This window comes from Peromyscus californicus, unplaced genomic scaffold (assembly GCF_007827085.1).
Source record: "Peromyscus californicus insignis strain IS unplaced genomic scaffold, ASM782708v3 Scaffold_58__1_contigs__length_261870, whole genome shotgun sequence".
Classification (NCBI taxonomy): Eukaryota; Metazoa; Chordata; class Mammalia; order Rodentia; family Cricetidae; genus Peromyscus; species Peromyscus californicus.
The window spans coordinates 40,021-46,690 of NW_026294571.1; positions in this window are offsets into that span (position 1 = coordinate 40,021).

Consider the following 6,670-nt stretch of genomic DNA (forward strand, 5'->3'; position numbering starts at 1 on the left):
TTGCCAGGCAACAATATTGATCTCACAGTCTGTTACAATAGCCCCATGGCAAATCAAACCCACCCAATCATGACCTCACTTTATATCCTCATTTTCCTACTCCTGAAAACACAAGTCTCTCTGTGAGCTGTAAGTATTTTTCCTTATACCTTTAATATTGTAAACCAAGCATTATTGAAGGCATCATTTTTTATCCCAGTAGATTGTTGACCATTAAGACATGGTCCATATAATCTATTTCTCATATCAGGAGAATGGAAACAACCCCACTCTTGTGCCCATTATTTACTCAGGCCCTTGTTACTTTACCACTTTTAAATGTTAATATTTTCCACCTGAGGCTGTATGTCTATTATGAATAAATTAATTTTTTAAAAATCACTGAGAACTCCAATAATTTGTCACATGAGGTTACTGGTGATTAAAAGAGAAACTTTTAGGGTAAGTTTTACTACTACATCAGTCATTCAAATACTATCAATAGTTTGGGTAACTTATAATGTCATTGTGCCACATATAATTTATGCAGTACTATCAAAAGTCTTTGTAGAATATGGACACAACTAGAATTTTACAAGCTTGGATAAAGCAGCTTAAGTTATCTAACACCCTTCGGTTTTGCTTATCATAGCCTACAATCATGTCATTTTCTCTTTGGGTGAAATTGAGTAGTGCTATCTTGAAAACTCTATTTATTAAAAATTGTTGTATTGAATAATATAAAAGAAAACTTACATTCAGAATGTATTCATCTTTGGTGCATTTAAGGTAGCTAAAGACAGAGACTGCAATGAATTCTATAAATGTATCCTATAAAAACAGACAAAAATAATAAGTTAGATGAAAGCATTCCCAAAACCAAAGCAAGAAGAAGAGAACTGGGAAGATTGAGTATAAATGTATGTGAGAGAGTCCAAGTACATCATTAGACTAAAAATATTTAAGTAAAAACTATCTTTAAAAATTAAAACTATAGTAAAGGACATATAAGAAAATGACAGTAATAATTTTACACCTTGAGATAATTCTGACTTTTAAGTGTCTCACATTCCAATTAGAAGAAATAGCCTGACAGAATAGACCACATAAATGAAAGAGAGCTGTTATTGGAGGTTATTGCTCTTTTGACGGCCATCCATCCAGCTCCCAAGTAAATCATACACAGAGGCTTATTCTTACTTATGAATGCCCAGTCCTTAATTAAATTAACCCTTCTATCTTTTGCCTCTGGCTTTTCTTATTCTCTAAATTCTGTAAATTTTACTCTTACTTTGTGCTTGCTGTGTAGCTGGGTGTCTGGGTCCTGGAGCCCTCCTCCTTCTCTGACTCTTTGATTTTAGAGCTTTGCACCCAGTTTTTTCCTTCTATATATACTCTAAGCCTGCCAGCCCCACCTATCATTTCTCCTTTCTTGCTATTGGCCTGTTCTTTATTAAATCATCAGGTGTTTTACACAGGCACAGTAACATAGCTTCACAGAGTTAAAAAATTCAACATAAACAAAAGCAGTACAGCTTAAAGTAATATTCTACTACATAGAGCTATTTGGTACCTGCAACCAATGAACTTCAGTGCCAAAGTATTAGGCAGAAAATCACATGTGGAAACAAACAAGTATAAGCATACTGATAGTCCACAATGTACACTTTAAAGTTAAATTAGTGAATGAGAAAATGAAGGTCACTACATATTGCTAAAGTGAGAAATTCAACAAGAGTCTATAAACGTATGTTCTTGTGACACTGATGTTCCCAATTTTATAAAGCACACACTACTAAATATGAGCTAACAGATAGAACTCAACAATATTTTGGGTGAATTTAATACATGATAATATCAGTTATCAAAACAAAAGCAAACCTGTGAACAACCTATATACAAATAAATGGACTGAGTTAACATTTACAGAACATTCTATGGAACAGTAGCAAAATGTATTTTTAACCGCAGCCTAAGCAATTACTTTTCAAAATGGTTTTATGCAAAGCAAAATGGGTTTATGCAAAACAAATCTTCTCAAAAACACGGTATTTGAAATAACTTTTATTTTTATAAGATTACAGTATAAAAAATACAAAATACAACAAAAATAAACTATAGAAAATATACAAACACATGGAGACTAGAAAATAAAACACCAAACAATCAGTGAGATGCTAAATAAATTGGGAGTGGATTCCAAAGTTCTTACACAAAAATGGTGGTAGGAATAGAGCATAACATTCTTGAAATGTGCAAAAATAACAGAACATTGGAATCTACAAAAAAAGGTGTTGCAAGAGGGAAGTCAAAGTCTATTGGTATAAAGGTATACATTTAAGAAGTTAGGGACCAGTAGATGGTTCAGCAAGTAAAGGTACATGCCAACACATCTGAAAATGAGAAACATCAGCAAGTGGAGGACAAATCCCCTCTGAGTGAGGGTAGGAGACACTAGTGGTGTAACAGTCCTATGGCAATAGACCCCTGCCCAAGACTATGCAACATACCTATCTCGTGTTGCAAACTGGACTTCTAAATGTCATGACTCATTTAGTGATGGAATTACTCTTTCACAGGGGAGGCATCTCAGATAATCTGCATAACAGATATTTACATAATGATTGATAACAGTAGTGTTTCAAATTAAGAAGTAGCAAGAAAAATAATTTTATGTTGGAATGTCCCAACATGAGGAATTGTACTTCAATGGTCATGGCATTAGGAAGGTTAAAAATAGTCATTCTGGAGCTATAAAGTATGACAATATGGGGTAGGGATTAGCTAACAGTCTCTTTCACTATTGGCAAAGCTGAGAATGAGATGCATAAGACAAAGCACTGCTTGCTAAGGAAGCTTGCTAAGAAGCAGAAGGGCTGGAACCAGAGCTTTAGACTCTGCAGTACAGAAACAAGGAAAGCCAGAAATGGCCATTGCACAATGTTGTGGTCCCCTGAACAACAGGCACTTAACAATAGAAGACTGACTCCTCGGCCAGACCATTTAATTTCTCTGAGGCCTTGGTGTTCTCAATCTTTAAGCTCTGCATGTGTGACATGACCTGCTTATGTTCCATCTTGAGCTTTTCATAGAAAGGATTTGGCCGGTGGTAGGTCTTGGACCTAGAGGTAAAGAATTCCATAAACATAGGCCTCAAGTATCACAGAAATTCTGGGTATATTCTAGACTACTGGACAACAGGGGTGCCACATCCTGTCTCCTAAGTACTGGGAACATCTGGCATTTATTAAACTTGCTATTTTAGGGACAAGGGGCTGGCTAAAGAAACCCGTCCAGACCCTGGAGGCCAGAACTAGGGAACGAAGACTCAGATCAGGGCAGAAACAAACACAGTTTGGCTCAGTCAGATCAGAGCCATCTGTGCCCCTGGCCAACTGACTTGTGAAACCAACCAATCACAGAGTAGGACAGTAGAACCCTAGGCCTGACCTCAACCCCTGGTTGACTCCACCCCCAAAATTTCTTGTGTAATCTGCCTGCCTGGTTAGTTAGAAGAAAAGGCTGTTTCCTCCACCCTGGTAGAGGCAGCTACTCTCCTGGACTCCTACTTCCCAAATAAATCTCTTTCTCAAAAGAATTTTGCCTGTGAACTCTTCATTCACTGGCATAGAGAAGATCCTTGTTGAGACATCCCTACATGGACAAATCAAGAGAGCTGAAAGAGCAGAACAAGGAGGACCTGGACAGAAGACCTTTGCTGAGACATCACTCAGTGGACAGAGCAATAAAAAGCTAAAAAGTAACACTATTTTCCAGAGCCGGAGGACATAGCTACATTTCTGCAGGCATTTTCCCTTTTGCAGAGTGAAGCAAAAGAACCAACATCTTAGGCCAGAGAAGCAGAACTCTGCTAGGAAGCCACCTTAAGAGGGGCCTGAGCAAAACTCAGCTGTAGCAGCTCTCCAGGAGAAGAGCAGGATTGTTGTATCCTGCAGGGAGATCATCCCCTATCAGTTCCAGTCCTGAATTTCCCAATTGTCCCTTCCAGGGTCGGGCTGCTTCTTTGCAGTTCCAGCCATCAGAGATGTGCACAACAGCTCTAGGTCTCTGTGACACCTTCAGGGCAGAGCTGTTGTGAGCAGCTTGAGGTGTCCAGGATACCTCACCCTCCAGGGCTGAACTGTCTCCTTGAAGTTCCAGCCATCAGAGCTGTGCTAAACAACTCCAGGTGTCCAAGACACCTGCAGGGCACAGCTGCTGTTCTGATCAGCTCAAGGTGAGTGGGATATCTTGCCCTCCAGGGCTAAACTGTCTTCTTGCAGTTCCAGCCATCAGAGCTATCCTAAGCAGCTCAAGGTGTTGCCTGACTCCCCAGGTAGTCAGAACACCTTTCCCTAGAATTGTTGCAACAAATTTACTTACATTGTTTGTGCCAAAACCCGGGACCAAACCCACAGAGTTGCATACAATTTACTTACAGCTATTCTGACCCTAGGCCAGCAGAGGCAGGCTGTTTAGATGATAGGAGGTGGAGGTACATGAGCTCCCTCAAGAGGCTTGCTGAAATAGCTAAGAATTTACTGAGTGTCTACTTCACAGGTGTGTACCCTCCAGAATCTGTGAAGATGTTTCTCCTGTATTCAAAAACAAATTCTCCATAATCATTCCTGTAAAAATGGAGACGAAAATAACATCATGAACAGTTTTGAGAATGGGACTAAACATCATGACAGATTTATAAACTCCCCAAGGGTATATCTATGTGTCATTAAAATAAGTACACTGGCAGTACTATAATGCTCAAGGTGGTGTTCCCAATTTTCAACAAGGTATCACCTGGAAACTGTGAGATAGGGAACTGCTCATGCCCAAACACAGATTCCTGATTGCAGGAACTATTGGAATATACATGCACAAACACATAGAAAAATACACAACATATACACATGTATGTGAGAGACAGAGAGACAGAGAAAGAGATACTTAGAGAGACAGAGAAAGAGAGACTGAGTGAGAGTGGGAGAACTCCATCAATTGGATGCTGATCAAATGCATGCAGGTGTGTCCTCCAGAGAGGAACAAAAGTAGCAGGGATCAGTCTCAGTCCCTGTATCCACACATTTAGAAGTGTGACCAGGCCTCTCCAACTGCTGCTTGGAGAATCAAACACACAAAGGCCTTTCCAAGCAAGGAACAAAACATTCAACTCAAACTCATGGCAACTAACATCTCACATGAGTCAACAATTGATAGAATCTCTTCAAATGCATCCTGGGAACTCACTTACTACTACCTCAATGCATGAGTAGTATGACTCATGCCACAGGCTCTGTTTTTGTTTCTTTTTAGAGGAAACAGAAGAGTCTTTGTCCTCATGTCATTCCTGTCCACATTTGAGGTTCTGCCTTTAGGAGGAGTTCAGAGACATGATTTTGCACAAAGGCATACCCTGAAAATGCAGCCTACCAGAAATACAAACCTTGTATAAAATGAATTAATGATGATTGAGTGGACCTAAGATTGAAACCACAGGGTTTAAAAGAATGAATACCGGAGACACTGCCAGCCGCCATCAGGACAAGGAAGATGTAAAGTACCGGTAAGCCACAAGCCACGTGGCAAGGTATAGATTAATAGAAATGGATTAATTTAAGCTGTAAAAACAGTTAACAAGAAGCCTGCCACGGCCATACAGTTTGAAACCAATATAAGTGTCTGTGTCTACTTGATCGGGTTTGAGCGGCTTGGGACTGGAGGGTGAGAGAGATTTGCCCTGACTGTGGGCCAGGCAGAAAAACTCCAGCTACAAATGGCGTCCAACGTGGTGGCAAGAGTTTCCACCTAAAACCTGAAAAAAAAGATTCTAAAACGGAGCGAAAAACAGCTTCCTAATTGTCTCTCTCAAATGAGCGGCAGCTGCCGGTTTGAGCTACTGGCGGGTTGCTGGCGTGCGCACTCAACCTGCAGTATGGCGGGAATGAGGCCTCTGCAAGTGGCACATTAAGCTACATTGTGGATTTAGCCTTTGCTAGTACAAAACAAAAGAGGTTTCTGGGCTACACGCTGCTTGGATAAAAGCATAGACCCACGATAGCTCCCAGAGGTGGTGGTAAACCACCGCCATGTTGGGAAGCTGAGGTGGGCGGAGCCAGCAGCCACAGCTGCAGCAGCTTAAAGCAATAGATTCACAATAAGACAGATTCAGATGTAATAGTTTAAAATGTGTGTAAAATATACGTAGGCTTAAAAGAGACAAAAAAAAGGTGATATATACAGTATAGAAACAAATACATGGTTTTAAAAAATAAAGTCTTTAAAGAGACAGTAAAATTAATATAAAAAATAAGCCACGTAGAGATGACTATTACACAGAGAGTCTGGATTGTGTTGTCTTTGGGATTCTTAACTACAGAGAGATATTTGATTGTAAAGGAAGCTGAGTTAAACCAGTATGTATATTTTAAAGATACTTTGACTTCAAAATTTGGATGTAAGGATATGTTGCTTTGGAAAAGAGTCTCTTTTGTTTCCACAGAAAGCAAGATGCTATGGATTTGTTCCAGATTAAGACACATCAGGTTTGACCAGCCAAGACCACCTGAAAGGTCTCCGATGACACCATGGCCCAGATGATCCAACATCCAGAACCGTTTCAAGGCAACTGGCTCAGATGATACAGCCTCACGGACTACTCCATGATCCTAAAATTTTCTTTGTTTCCCCAGAAGAT